At 41.3% G+C, this 16,061-nt stretch overlaps 1 long non-coding RNA gene across 1 annotated transcript; it reads left to right on the forward strand.

Moving 5' to 3' along the window:
• Positions 1-7,798: 7,798 nt before the first annotated feature.
• LOC143412813 (uncharacterized) lies at positions 7,799-14,336 on the forward strand. Its single transcript, XR_013093347.1, has 5 exons — positions 7,799-8,302; positions 8,432-8,535; positions 8,624-8,707; positions 8,998-9,059; positions 13,281-14,336. It is a non-coding gene; the product is annotated as an uncharacterized LOC143412813 (long non-coding RNA).
• Positions 14,337-16,061: the final 1,725 nt, after the last annotated feature.

Raw genomic sequence — 16,061 nt, forward strand, 5'->3', positions numbered from 1 at the left:
CAACAATCTAGTGTACCTGTGAAAGCCAGTGATTACTTGCACTGTATTAATTGTCAGGGTTGCTTCAAGAGAAGGTCACTATGGAGGCACATGCAGAGATGTCATCTCAGCAGGAAGGTCAAAGCTTTAAGGCCAGGAACATCTACAGTCCAGGCTCCATGTAAATATGCAGAGCCAGTCCCAATGTACAATTTTGGAAATTGGTACAAGTCATGCATGATGATGAGATAACAAATGTTGTCCGCACAGAGTTGCATACTGAAATTTGGGGAGCATCTTTTCAATAAGCATTGGCATGATGTCACTAAACATGATTATATCAGACAGAAGATGCGTGAGACAGGGCGACTGGTGCTCCAAGGACAGAAAAATGGCAAGTTGAAAATGGTGTCAGATTTTTTTTTTTTTTTTTTGCGAGATCTCGCAAAAGTTTTAGCCGCATTCTTCGGACGCCGGCTCGAAGCCGACCGGGAGGTCGAGGCACGATGTGCCGGGAAAGCGGTGTTCCTCCTGGCTGTAGTAGGTCTCGACCTCCTGTTAGCTCGAAGCTAACGCGAGGATTGCGGCTAAAACTTTTGCGAGATCTCGCAAAAGCGAGATCTCGCAAAAGTCAGTCTTAATTTTTTTTCTCCCATGTCCCCTGCGGGGCTCCGTAAAAGGCAAACGTGGAAGAAAAGTCCCCATACTCCTCACACCTGATATGATGACATCAATGGATTTGCTCGTGAACACTCGCTGAAATTGAAGTATTAGATGAAAATCCTTTCATGTTTGCGAGACCGAAAGCACTTACTCACATCAGAGGGTCAGATGTTGTTCGACAGATCACGCAGAGCTGTGGAGCAAAACAACCAGAAGCGTTGTGCTCTACTAAATTAAGGAAGCACATGGCCACCATGTCCAAGATCCTTAACTTAAAAGACAATGAAATGGATAATCTGGCAGACTTCCTTGGCCATGATATTCGAGTGCATCGCAAATATTACCGACTGGGGACGTTACAGCTGGCCAAGATAAGCAAAGTCCTTATGGCCATGGAACGAGGACGGCTGTCAGATTTCAAAGGAAGAAATCTTGATCCACAAGGTAAAAAAAAAAGTGTTAATAAATTGTGTATTTAAAATCAAAGTATTTCAAAAATCATGCAGTATTATGCAGATGGCCCATGAGGGATGAGAGCTCCCATTGGTGTAGAGTAGCTAAGACTGTGCGTCCGTAAGCACGGTGGATGATAAGTTCTGTTCTTCTACACTGTCTACAAATGTTTTATTACTCATGAAAGGAGCTTCTTTCTGAGGAAAATTGGTAGGAGGCCTCAAATAGGAGACTGAAAAGGGCTCATTTGTAATAAGCCTTTTCAGGTCATGTGTGAAATGAAACCCACCTGGTGGGTACATTTGTGTTCTACCAACTTTCTGCAGACTGAAGAAACTCTCTGGTAGAGTAATAAAACACTTTAACCTAACAAGAAGTTCAATTGATGCAGTTTCTAGAAAACTTTATCTGGATGACTGACAACCATCAGACAAATACGTATACAGAGCTTTAACTACAGCTATCCTCCTCTCCCTATACCCTATTGTGTGATACTTCTTAACATTGCTTAGGAGCAGTCGTAATGTTTTTTTTTTTTTTTCCAAATGGTTGCTGTTTCCCAGAGAACGTAGCTGTTGACAGTGATGCATCAAACAGTGAAGATGAGGATAACACGAGTGTGACAGATGCTGCGTCATCTGCTGCTGCACTCTCATCTGCTGCTGCACTCTCATCGACAAAATCTTCAGGTATGTTGCTAACTTGTGGATTACTCTGCTGTTGCTAAAGTATTACCATTAACATAAGGGCTATTGCAGGTTAAGCACAAGAAAAAGATACCAGATGTAGGTTGCAGTCATATCATGGATTCACGCTATAACTTGTCAGTCTGTCACAAATGCAGCTGTGGAGGTAATGTCAGAGGTGAAGCTTTTATGCAATGCATTATGGGCATTTTCTTGTACTTGAGGAATACCAACAAGTACAAAGTATAGTCCAAATGTACCTATAGCTTTTGTTATACTTGTCGACATACTCAAAGTATCAGATCTGGTCATAAGGGGAGTCATGTGATTACACACCAACTTGATGCTCTTCTTTTTGAATAACACGGTTACTGTCTACTTTATTCAGGGGCATCACAAACCACAAGAAGGAAGTGGACTGAAGCAGAAATAAAGGCTGTGGAGAAGACACTAATGGAGTACATCAGCTCTGGAAAGGTTCCTGGGAAGACAGTGTCTCAAATTTATTGAGACTTCACCATTAGCACTGAAAGAGAGACGTTGGGAGGGAGTTAAGTTTTACGTGAAAAACCGAATTAATGCTATATAGTGAGAGTCAGTGAAAACAAGCTAATGTCAAACAAATGGAACATAAACAGCTCCAGTTACAGTTAAAATTTTCTCCTGTTTAGAGAAAAAAAAAAGGATTGTTCATTTCAACCAGGCAATTGTCACGGTGCTGGGTCGGGGACCCAGTGTTCTTTGTTATTATTGCGGGCTCGTGTTATGCTGTGACCCCTCTGTTCTGTGTCCTGTCATCCCTGCCTGTGGGCTCCCTCTGTTCCAGTTTAGTCAGGTCCCTTTGTTAAGCCCATGTCTCTCAGTCTGTCTTCACATGTGTGTTTTCTGTTTTACTTTGAAGTTCTGTGCCTCTTGCTTTGCCCTCGTCTTTGTGATTTGTATCAGCTGTGTTCCTCGTGTGTTCTGACGCTCCTTGTTATTCCCCTGTGTATTTATGTCAGCATCTCCCTCAGTTCCGTGTTGCATCGTACCCTCACCCTGCTGTGTTTCTGCCCGTGTATCCTGCCTGCTATTTCCTCAGTTTGTATTCTCAGGTTAAGTTAGTTTGTGTTCAGCAATAAAGCTGCTTTTTCGGTTCACTTTCGTCTCCGTGAGTCTGCATTTTGGGTCCACCATTTCCTGCCCATCTACACACAGCCATGACTGCAATGGTACATTAGTATTGAAAAGATTGTTTTCTTTGCTGTTCAGGTTAAGTTTGAGCAGGGAGTTTTCTCTCACATTTAACTGCAGCTATATAATTTGCTGTGGACAGAATTAAAGGGTCTGTGAACCCTTTCTATAACCATGCGAGTATAACATGTGACCATACTTGTTTATACTAAATTTTCTTTTCAGTCCATGTGTGCCTTTAGGTTTAGTGTATTAATACTTTGAGTTTATGCAAGCATGAGATGGAGAATTTGTTTTTGATCAGTGGTGTCTTTTTAAATTATTATTGAATTTGGGAGGCTAATTATGAGTAGGGGTCTGCAAAATCTAAAATAAATAAAAAATATTGATAGATTACATTTGGATAATATTGGCCACATTAATCATACAATTAAGGCAAAATTGTGGTACTGAAGTAGTCTTGATTAGGCTGGGGTCTAAAATACCAAAGTGATTAAAACTGTCTTAATGTCTTCTCACATTCACTGTTTTTTTTAAAAGGGTAGACCACATGAAGCAGAATGTTAAATGTATGAGCACATTATACATATTAAATCTTCAGTATTTTGTATCCCCTTGTGGTATTTTGATATTTCAGTATTTCTTTTTATACTGTATATCTGAAAGATAAGTTGGGAAGCTAAGCTCTTTAGTTGAAACATTTTTTTTTTTTTTTTTATTGAAAGCAGGCCAGTGCACAAATACAAGGGGTAATGACAAAATAACAAAAACAATATAAAAATCAATAAATGAAAATATGTAGCAGACACCATTCTCTGAAATCCAACCAGCACTTGAAAGCTTTTTCATTATACCAGCTTTGATTACTCTGGGTTGTAAACGTGCAACAGTGTCACCTGGTGGTGGTTTGTGAAAAGACATAAAAGCTGTGTCCCCACCAGGTAGAAAAACCTGACAAAAATTGGATTTTGTAAATTTAACAAATTGTGGTACCAAAATAGATGTTTGGGCCCTAAAAAAAATAAGAGTTCAAGTTATGCCTTAATAATACCTCTATTACATTTAGAAATGTTGTGTCCCCATGCGTAACCTCCTAGATGGAAGTGCCCACGTGGCTGGAAAAACGTGTATGTGTGTACGGGAGCGCGCCTGAGGCTGTGTGTTTGTGCGCGCTCATGGGCGCGCCTGTCTCAGGGTCCATGTTTATAGGTGAAAATTAGGGCTGGGTATCGTCACTGATTTCTAGAATCGATTCAATTCCGATTCACAAGGTCCCGAATCGATTCGATTTAATTAGATTCGATTCGATTTGAATCTGGGAAATTTTGACAGTCAGAAATATTATAATTCAGATCAATACATTTACATATTTTTGTATCTATTAAAAGGAAGCTGACACACGCAAGACTTTATCAAAGGTGTGAGCATCACAGCAGATGCCTTTGTGTCAAAGTAGCTGAAGATAAAACACAGAAAAACATGAAGGTGATTTTCCTGGCCTGGGATTTTATAAAAATAATCTGCAGTACATCAAAAATAGTGATGGGTCGTTCGCGAACGAAATGGCTCTTAGAGCCGCCTCTTTGACGTGAACGACGCGAGCCGGCTCCTTATCGCGAGCCGTCACGTGGGTTGTATTTTTTTTTCTTCTCTCACCCTCTCTCTCGCACTTTTTTCCCGCTTCACTCTGCACGCCAGCCTTGTGCTTTACGCTGGGCAGAGGGGGGAGGGGCAGTAGTTACACTCAGTAGCACAGGATCAGAGCCAGAGGGAGAGAGAGAGAAAGAGAGCCAGGGACAACAACGTCACATTAGAAAGGTATAGTAATCATCCACAGCTATTTTCGGTTGCAGGTGATAAAGGATTCAGAAAGTTTATTCATGCAGGTCCATATGACAGAGAATGTGCATGTTCTTTTTGTTTTCATATTATAATTTATATTTAATTGTGTTGTGGTTTGCAGTGTTTTGTGTTGTTTTCACTTTCAATTTGTAAAAGGAAAAAGCTGAAAATTTAAATAGTTAAAAGTTGAAATGTGAATAGTTGATTTTTGTATTATATGATTTATTTATTGCATTTTATGTGGAGTGAATAAATAAAAGTATATTTACGGTGGCCCCTAGAGACAAAGCACATACAAACTTCAAATCAAGTACGAACTCTGAAGCACGTACAAACTCCAAAACACGTACAAACTCCAAAACACGGAAAAACTCCAAAACACGGAAAAACTGAAAACACGTACAAAACACAACAGAAGTGCTCCAGGATGCTAGGCGCAGTGTTGAGCTTTTGTTACCTAGTGGCTACACAAGCCAGCAAGTACCAACGACCGGATTTGGTGTGTGGTAGTAACAGGTAAATGAACTTTTTTTTTTAATTATTTGAATATATATGAGTGCCTGTGTATAAACACACAAACAATGCACACATGCTTTCAATTGTGTAATTTAAGTGATCTAGTAGCTCTGCTTTGGAAGTTCAGTTCATGCTAGAAATGTGTTTTGGAGTTTGTACGTGTTTTGTCTCTAGGGGCCACTGCATATATTTATATATAAACATATATAAATAAAACCACTTTTTTTTACGTTAGTAATTCCTTTTGTGCATAATTTTATATTATTGTTAATAATTAATTAATTAAAGCAACAAAACAACCCGAAGAGCCGGTTCGGAGCCGAAAGAGCCGGCTCTTTTTAGTGAGCCGCTTACGTCACTGTCATGAGACATTGTCGCCAAAAAAAAAAAAAAAAAAAAATCACGGTTTCAGTAACGCAGTGTTCCTACGGGAAAGTAACAGTAATCTAATTACCGTTTTTGCAATAGTAATACCCTTACTTTACTCGTTACCTGAAAAAAGTAATCAGATTACAGTAACGCGTTACTGCCCATCTCTGGACGTACCTGGCCAGAGGAAAGGCATCAAGAGACACCGGTACCGACATAGGCCTGTGGGCACGTGCTGGTTTGTATTATTATTGTGATGGGTACAGATTGTATGTCAGAATTCCTAGTGGGACTTCTGGTCTCTGTGCCATGGTACGTTTAGGTGCACCTCTCGTTTTAATAGGTGGAAAGGGGGTGCGGCTGGGTAAGCCCGGCACCGCTCATCTGACAGCCAGGCGGAGACGCCATGTGTTGGCCAAACAGTCACCAGGATCATTTGACCTTACAATAGGATCACCGACATATATAGATGCCATTGGGGTTCCTAGGGGTGTGCCTAATGAATTTAAGTCAGTGGACCAAATTGCTGGAGGGTTTGAAAATCACCCAATAATTTCTGCATTCTTTCCAGTAACTCCTAGCAAGAATGTGGATCGTATTAATTATGTGCACTATAATGTCCTGAGACTGGCAAACCTTACCAGGGACGCAGTTGAAGGGCTTGCTGAGCAGTTGGGTCCAACATCTTTAATGGCAGTACAAAATCGGATGGCGTTAGACATGTTGTTGGGGGGAAAAGGGGGTGTTTGTGCGATGTTTGGGGATATGTGTTGCACCTTTATTCCAAATAATACAGCTCCCGATGGCTCTGTGACCCGAGCGCTGGAAGGCCTGAGGACGTTGTCCATCACAATGCATGAGCATTCGGGAGTGGATAACCTGCTAGAAGCATGGATGACCTCTGCCTTTGGGCAATGGAAAGGTTTCATTACTAAGCTAACAGGCAGAATGCTACAAGCATAGCTCTAAAGAATGTAGCATCATGGGCAGTGTAGTCCGTGCTGCAGGGAGAATGGACTGCCATACACGTTGTGGGTCTGTGAGCGCGAGGAGGGAGAAAAAGGGGAGTGGAAAGGTACGAGTTGTCATCGAGGAAAAACGGCAGCTGGAAGCATGTAAATATAATAATAACCACTGCAGCCAAGAAGAGTGCCTGACGAGCCCAGTTGTAAGTAAGCTATTAAGACTCGACTGTACACCGTGTTCGTGTTTTCCTCCGAAAACAATAAGTTCCGTTGGAGCAGCCTTTCAACGCCTCTCTCTGTCGCTCGCAAGAAAAGTTGACCCACACAACAAAGTAAAGCTATTTTTCGGCTACAAGCCGACAGGGACCCCGCCGTATTAGTCAGAGGTCCCTTTACTACAGTTTGAAGTCGCGGACCTTCAGTAATAGTAATAAATCACACAGCAACAGTACATTCACGTTGTTGTAAAAAGCATGATATTAAGTAATCCAAAGTATTCAGAATACGTTACTGTCATTGAGTAACGTATTCCGTTACTGTCATGGTCCCTGTGCCTCACCAGCTGATTCTGTATTAGGCAACATGTTTTCTCTCTCTTTCTCTCTCTCTCTCTCTCTCTCTCTCCTGCCGGGGCGATGCTCATTATGGGCTCCCGCCCCTGGCCCACGCACCTGCTGCCGATCGGGATAATCACAAGGCCGATTTAAGACAGCAGCACTGTGTCACTCGTCGCTGGATCGTTGAGTTATCAGCGTCAGTCGCTCAGTAGATTGTAAATAAGGATCTGTGAGTTCGTTCCGTCTGTTCGCCTCTAACTATAATCTCTGTGTACAGATCTATCCCGGACCTTTCCCTGCCTGCCTGTCATCCCGTGGACGAGTGAGTGGATGGTGTTTCCCCAGTGTGGGGAGTGAAGAGAGAGAGCCTTTGGAGGACGTCAGATTCCCGTCTTTTCCCTCACATACCCCGGAACCCTGGACCCCCCTCCCCTCCCTCCAGCACTTTGTAAATAGTATCACCTGGTGTCGTTGTGTAAATAAAATCTGTAAATCCTGTAAGGAGTCCCGGTCTGCGCCTGAGTCCGTTAACTGAAACCTGACAGTTACTCCGTTACAGAATACATTTTGGGGCATGTATTCTGTAATGGAATACATTTTAAAAGTAACATTCCCAACACTGTATACACATGCACTTACACACAGGAATGCGCACACGCATGACACACATGCTCGCACACACAAACATGTAAACATAGTGCTTAGTTTTATGGCACCTGGCAGAGGGCTTAGAAGGGGTGGGTCACATATACAAAACTGTTTAACAGACAAAGGAGTTGAGATCTGCAGAGGAATTCCGGGGTCCTGTACATCTCCCTTCTAGAAGGTGTAATCAATGAGTGTGGATTAATAAAAGTGTTGTGAATTGACTGAGTCCCGGTGTTCTTTCTGGAGGCCTGAGGAATCAACGAACCGGGGTGAAACTGCTTTCACAACATAAGACATCACACAACCATGAGAATTTGAAATGAAATTACTAGGTTTAACATGATCTCCATTTGTTTTTCAAGATAATGTATCTAAAAGAGATGCGGGTTGTCTTTGTTGACCCATTTGGGGCAACACAAGCACAAATGGATAAGTGCAGGAATGTAACAAGGTAAGTAAAAAAGGCTAATGTTAACCACAGCAGTCATTTTTCTACATGTGAATTACATAAGGCTGCTGCACTGAATAACATTCAGTACCTGGTGTATTTGTTGTTGTTTTTTGGTTTTTTTTTACACAGCTCTGGTTAGGAGAAAATGTCCAACCATTGGCAAATGGACGTGTTCAACTGTTGCCCATCCAAAACAGCAGGACCTAACATCCTGTGGCGTCTTTGTATGCAAGGTAAGTAAAATGCTCATGGTGTATTGTACCTGAATGAACAGATTCTAATGAGTAGACAATGTTCAGCTTGCAGAACAAATACTTTCAGGGACCAATATACTCTACCCTGTTGACGAGGAGGGGGTTGCCAGGCTCAGACTGGACATAGCGCTCTCTCTGATCCAAAACTCAGGTATACCCGAGAAACAGCATTTGGACCTCCATTTAAAACATTTGTGTATATCCTCATTGTGGCATATGTATTTTTGTACTCAATTGCAATCCCGGCAATAAGTTCTGGAATCTACAACTTTTCTACCAGGGCATGTGCTGATGTCATTGTTGAGACTACCATGATAATGTAAAAGTGACTTAAAAAAAAAAAAAATCAGCAGTTTCAGATTTGTCTTATTGATAAGGAGGAAGAAACTATAGGGGAAATTGAGAGGGCATGCAGAGAACTGTTGTGTGACTCATTTGCAGATAGTGAAGGACAAGGAAATCTGACAGAGGATCCAACTACAACTTTAAGAAGTTGACCTAAGGTAATCATTGCTTTTGGTTTATGAATTTACTAATTATGGTAATTCAGTTTCAATTTTTTTTTTTTTTTTTTTTTTTTTTTTTTTTTTTTTTTTTTTAAATGACATCAGAAACAGCAGTATGCGACATTACGTGATGGCAGAGCTTCAGTTCATCCTTTGTCATTTTTTTTTTTTTTTTTTTTTTTTTTTTTTTTTTTAATAAATAGGACAGGGGGAATGAATGAGAGAGAGAGGGGGAGAGAAAGAAAGAAAACCCAAGGGGAGAAGAGACGGTGAGAAGGGGGGGGAAGAGAGACAAAAAAAAAAAAAAAAAAAACTCCTGGGTCACCTGTATGGAGAAAAAACAAACAAACAAACAAACAAACAAACAGAGGAGACAGCAAACAACAAAGAGCAACATAATAATAGAGAAAACAAAGCACCATCACAATAAACTAGCTAGTCATAGATATCAGTATTTACTAAGTAATAAACGATATTGTGCAGCACGCAAGATAGACAGCGCACAGTGTGCTTTGAGGCAGCAGCCAAGAAAGCTTTAGTCCGCGTCTGTGAATACCCATGTGTGCATACCTGTGTGGATCAGCATGCTTGCATTCCAAAGGTTTCTCCATGTAATGATCTGCTAGGGAGTGTGGGGGGGCCACAGCCCCATCCTCCAGGGTGTGAAGCGGGTATGGAGGAGATCAAAACTCCAGACATCCAGAGGCCCCCAGAACACAAGAGACCATGGAAGACCAACAGAGGGGCAGCCGCGCCACTGTTCCAGTAAGAGCTGAGGAGAGTCCCAGATGAGGGCTCACTCAGCAGCCGCGGAGCAGAAGCCAGGGGGGGTTGCAGTGACGCGCCCGTGAGCTCCGCCGGCCCCCAGCTGCGCCTGAGTGACCGAGCCCTAGGCCGAGAGGCCGGGGGCACCCCACCTCCAAAGGGGCCCGAGCGAGCCCCAGGCCCCAGGCCCCGACAAGCGGCCGCCAAGGAGTGAGCCGGTGTGTACCCGGACGCCCACCCCCAGACACAAAGAACCACCAACACACCGACACCTGAGGGAGTCCGCCACCGGCAGGGGAAGTGGTGGTGGGTGGAGATAGGCCTCCAAACCTTGGAGGGCCTGAGGTGTCCCCAGAGAGGTGGCGTCTGATACCCAACCTGACATATAGACACAGACACACAGGCACACACAGACACAAACATCCATTCCCACCCTCATGCTCTCATATGCACTCACTCCACACTCAACCAACGTGGAGACAGACATAAAGAGACGCTGTACACACAATCACACTCCCCAAGCGTACTCTACAAACCGGGTCTAGGTACCCTTGCCCCTGGAGGGGGGAATTGCACCCAGACCCAGGTGGTGTTACCCTTTTCCCTGCGGTGGGGAGAGGCAGACCACCCCGACTCCGCAGCAGCAGGGAGGCCCCACACCCCAAACCGCAGTCGGACGGCCAACTCCTCCTACTAGCCCCCCCGCTCCAGCAGGCCGCAGAGAATGGGGGTGGGAGAAGACTCCAAACCTCCCTCCACCCGCTCATTGTAGTGTTGATGCATATGTGTTCTAAGGTGCAATTAAAACCCAGGAGGGCATGGAGCTACCTGCCAAGGAGCAGCAGGTAAGCGCATGGTCCCTCCTGCTAGCCCTCAATGACTAAGTGTATTTAAAATTGAAATTCAGTTTCAATTGATGTCAAGACTACCATATTTTCCGCAGTGCAAGGCGCACTTTAAATTCTTATATTTTCTCAAAAATCGACAGTGTGCCTTATGAATTCTGGTTGTGCTTACTGACCTTGAACAGATTTTCCGTGGTACACGGCACTCAAGAATCTGTTTTAGTACGACTTTGGTAAGCTATGAAGCCATACCGCTTGATGGATTGTTGGAGCTTTACAGCTACCGTAGTCAGGAGCCTTGGAGTAATCTGAGAGAAAACTCTGCTTCAGGTCCCAAAGTCAAACGAACACTGCGGCATCACTGAGAGTTAACTGTCTGAATTCCTTCATCTTTAATAAAATGATCTGTGTTGCTGCTTTAACAGGTGCAACAATTAAGTTTAACATCCACGCATCCATGAAAACAGAATAGTTTCCACCTAAACGTAATATACCATGTTCTGACTGAGAGACTTCTCTCAACAAAAAAAAAAAAAAAAATTAAAACATACAGCTCTGCTATCACTAACAGGATAAATAAAGACGGAAAACTAAACAGCAATGACTTTTGTAGGGTTATTGAAGTTGGACTAGCTTGTATATAATGATGTGCTACATGTAGCACATCATTATATACAAGCTAGTCCAAATGATCACTAGCAACACAACTATGTTAGCATAATAAACTCAGGCTACGTCCACACGTACACGGGTATTTTTGAAAACTGAGATTTTCGGCACAGTGTGACGTCAAAAAAGGCGCACACCTTTGACGCTGCGTTTTCTCAGTTTTTCTCGTCCACACGTAAATGCAAAAATCTCCGTTTTCAGTGACCGAAAACGCCGTTTACGTGGACGAATGGTGCAAACGCATAGAAAAATCTGCGTTTTCAAAAATACCCGGGTACGTGTGGACGTAGCCACAATGAAGCTGGAGGATAATTGCTAACTTTTTTCCACTTGATAAAGTTACGTGAGGGTTCCCGATGGTTGGGCACAAATGCAATCGCTTGGCAGGATGCTGTAAACTTCAGTCAGGAGAACTACTGAGATAATCCATCCACAATACGAGGTTAGTCATTAATATACTGCAACAACGTGGGAATAATGCAGCTGCGAGAGAATTCAACATTAATGAATCAATGGTATGGAAGTGGAGAAAGCAATTAGAATGAGTTGAGCAAAATTTGACTTATCTGACTGTTTTGTTTCGCTTAGTGCGCCTTATAATCCGGTGCGCCTTGTGGTCCGAAAAATATGGTAACATAAAAGTGTTGCAAGACTAAACACTTGAAAACCATGAAATGCAATATACCATTAAACATCACACATTAAACCAGAGGTTCCCAAAGTGTGGGGCGCAGAGCCATTGCAAAGGGGGATGCAGTATGAAAAATGGACAGGTTTTTGATGGGGCTCCCACACAAACGCAAAGCAAGAGATGAAGCATCGCCAAATATGTTTCCAAACAAACTTCCTTCCAAGTCAAATACTAGAAAATATGATAAAGCATATCTTGCCTTTAGCTTCACCTGCACAAGTGCCGAGGTAGGTCTCCCCGACAGAATTAGTTTCCCCTACATCAGGAGCACGCGGTGGGCTGTCCAAATCACTGTTTGTCCGTATCCCACATTCTTGATTTTTAGTTTATAAACACTTCTTACTTCTTGACTAACTACTCCTGACATTTTGGAGATGTTCGCTCTTTATACAGTAAAGATACAAATAATATCAGTCTGATCCGTCACAATTTGTTCCTCCAGCCCAAATTACAGACAAACAGTATCTCACAGTAGTTCATGTTTTTGAACCCATTTTGCACAGAGAGGTATTTTTTGAAAAACGTATTGATAGCAATGTTGAATATTATTACACAGGAAAAAAAGCAACTACATGTAAAATAATTACACCATGACGCCTCTGTCTTTCTAAATAGAGGGACTGTGTGTGTGTGTGTGTGTGTGTGTGTGTGTGTGTGTGTGTGTGTATAAAAAAAACAAAAAACTGCAGATATTAAGATTAACAGTATTTTGTCGCCATCTACCACTGTAGAAATTTATCTCATGTAAACAATAACTTGGCGCACAGCTTTGACGTTGCGTGATGAACTCCGTATTCCTCGTCCACAAACGCAAAAACTGAGTTGAAAAAAAAAAATCTCAGTTTTCAGTGATTCGAAACGCTGTTTATGTGTGGACGCAAGATCCAAACACAGAAAAAGCTGCGTTTTCAAAAATACCCATGTACTGTAATGTTCTCGAGAAACCTAATATATTGTTTTTGGTGTGCTGTAAAAGACAGTTTCCCTTTGTTCTAAAAGCAAATAAATATTGCATTATAAAAAAATACCCATGTAGGTATGAGCGTAGCATAAAAGAGTTAGTAGTTTATTTTATTGCTACCTGTAATTTATTGCAGTTTACTTTTATTTGTTTACGAAATAAACTGCACGGGAGTTTGAAAACAAAACCAAAGGGGGGCCTAGCAAGAAAAGTATAAGAACCACTTCATTAAACAATATTTTATTGGTCAACTGTTGCTTGAATTAAAGTCACAGCATGTCTTATAGAGCCCAGAAGATACGGAAGGATCAAATATACGAGCCACCTCCAGAGAAGACCACAAGGAGAGAAAGGGCAACACAGTGTATAAATTACAGGTAAATCAATCATTATAAACTTTAATGAAAACATAATGATCAGTCCTAACATAATGATCACTAGAGGTGCAGCTCTGTCTTTCATACACAGTTCAGAAAGGAGACGGTTACATCACAAGAACCTGAGCATTTTTAAGTCAGAAAGCTGTGTATTAAACAAAGTGCAACACTGTGTTCTCTTGTGCTGAAAATTATTTCTCTTCCATTTCTAGTAGTCTTCCTTTTAATAGATTTCCCCTGCTGATTAATTTTTCATTGCGGTAGGTTACACAGATGTCAAATTGAGGAAATTAGCATTCTGTTATGATCTGTGTGCAGCAGGCAGGAAGGGAAGACCAAATGCAGACTCCAGGACATGAAACTTCAACTCAAAAAACTCAGCTTTATTGCTGGCACGAGTCAATACAAAACCAAACTGGAAAACTATGAAAAGAACACACAGGCGGGCATGAGGGAGATCGCGAAGCTGAACAGAAGAAAACAAAGGGTTTAAATACACAGACAATGATGAGGGAACGGGAAACTGATGGTGAACACAGCTGGGACCAATTACACACAACGAGACAGAGAATGGAAAGCTAAACATAACGCATGAGACGAGGTACCTTCAAAGTAAAAGAAGCAAAGCAAAACATGGTGCACACAGACAGGAGACTACAAAAGTAAAACAGGAAGTAGCGGGAACACAAACACATAGATGCAGACAGACACACAGACATGACTGGGGAAACATCGATAAACATGACAGGCAGGGGGAAGAGAATGAAACACGAGGGAAGCGAGACACAAGAACTCGCAACAAAGATAAACACAGACACACAGAGGGCAAAAACACAAGAGGGACTCTAATAATCAAAAAGCTAAAAAGAACAACCTTGGCACTATAGAATAAATCCTTAGCATAACAAAGTGGACTTAAATATAAATCGGAATACAAAATGAAACACACGAAACTCGTGACACGTTCCCAACTTTAAATTGTTAAAGTCACAATGCTGTGCACAAAAACCATACATGCATTAGTTGGCCTTTAAATATTTTAGGTTTCTATGAGGGTATGTTACAGTATAGTAATTTATGTGTTTCCATATGATAAAACAGAATGAAAGCACTTTTACTTGACAGAAATTTTAAATATCTTCTCAAAGTAGGCATATAGGCACTGTGCTGTGGAAAAGAAAGGAAACAGAAGTTGTTGTTACTGTGATTCCATCACAGATAAAAGGGTGTTCACCACAGTGAGATGAAACCACTGGAACCTCATCAATCACTTCATACTCTACAGCTAAATTTCGCAGTACCCTTTCCAAAGTCAGTAAGGTTTTGGTAGAAGTGAAAAACATGTTGATGACTGAGTCTTTAAAAAGTGGAGAAGGTTTTTTTATACAGCCATCACAGAGTGAACATCCAGTGTGACAGCTATTCCAGGTGGTTTCACACACAGTGCCTCCAGATGAACACAGAGCAGTTTTGGAAAGCAGAGGCTGGAGAATGGGACCGCTCTCTGTGTGAAGATGAATGTATGTTGTCAAGACAACAAATGGGTTTTCTAACATTTTCTTTATCATTTTGAAGTCTTTGTGTCCTTGTGAATAATGTATATAGTGTTGAATAATTTCATTTAACTTTAAGTGTTTTTATCAGAAAGTGACAAATAATATTTTTCTTTTTTTTTTGACTATTTTAAGTGGATTTTTGATATAGAAGCAGAATGACAGAATGTTAAAAGTTACGTTTAGCTGCTCTGGGCTGGGAATTGGATTCTCTGGCTGTTCAAAGCCATGGAACTTTAGACCTGTCATGCAAATAAGCTAAACACTATGACATTGAGTCAATAAATATCATAACATGATGTCCTGGGTCTTTGACCCTGCATTTTCAGTTTTAGGACGTTTCCATTCTAACTTAAACTTATGACTTGTTCTTTTGGAGTTTTAGATGTGGATTATATTTGGGCTGTCTCTAGTCTTTTCACTATAATATTGTTTCATTGTGCTTCTAAGTGTCCCTTTTTTTCCACTCAGTTCATATGTCTTAGTCCTAGTCTATGTTTGTTACTTCCTGTTTTATTTATGTTGTCAATTTTATTATTTGATATGTTGTATATGTTGTGTGTGTTGTGTTTAGTTTTGCTTTTCCTTGTCTCGTTAGTAAGATTCTGTTCAGCTATGTTCCCTGGTGTTTCTCATGTCCCTAATAACCTGGCGTATATATGTTGTTGAGTTTTTGTTTTTTGATCATGTTATTCCTCCTGGGTGTTTTCACACTAACAGTATGATTTCCCTGTTAACTCATTCACTGCCAGCCATTTTCAAATCAGGCAACTCCCCACTGCCAGGGTTTTTGAGCATTTTTACTCATTTTTGAAGAGCCACAGAAAACTGTGTGTTATGATCATATAAACGCTGAACCTACCAAAATGAAGAACAGACTCTCTTCTTTCATCCAAAAAAAAAGCTTGTTTCTACCATTTTCCATTCTTTAGTAATCAGCTGTAGAAGAGAGGTGGGTTCCACCAAAAATGCCTGTTTTGACCAAAAAAAGGGAGAAAACGAGCTTTTTGTGAAAAATACATTTCAAGCAGAAAAGTGCCTTTGACACTAATATTTCTTGCTTTGTGACACCTCTAACATATAAAATAGTTTTTCACTTCTATAAAACAGAAATAACACTGAGAAAGGTTATGTTATA

This window comes from Maylandia zebra, linkage group LG15, assembly GCF_041146795.1.
Source record: "Maylandia zebra isolate NMK-2024a linkage group LG15, Mzebra_GT3a, whole genome shotgun sequence".
Taxonomy (NCBI): domain Eukaryota; kingdom Metazoa; phylum Chordata; class Actinopteri; order Cichliformes; family Cichlidae; genus Maylandia; species Maylandia zebra.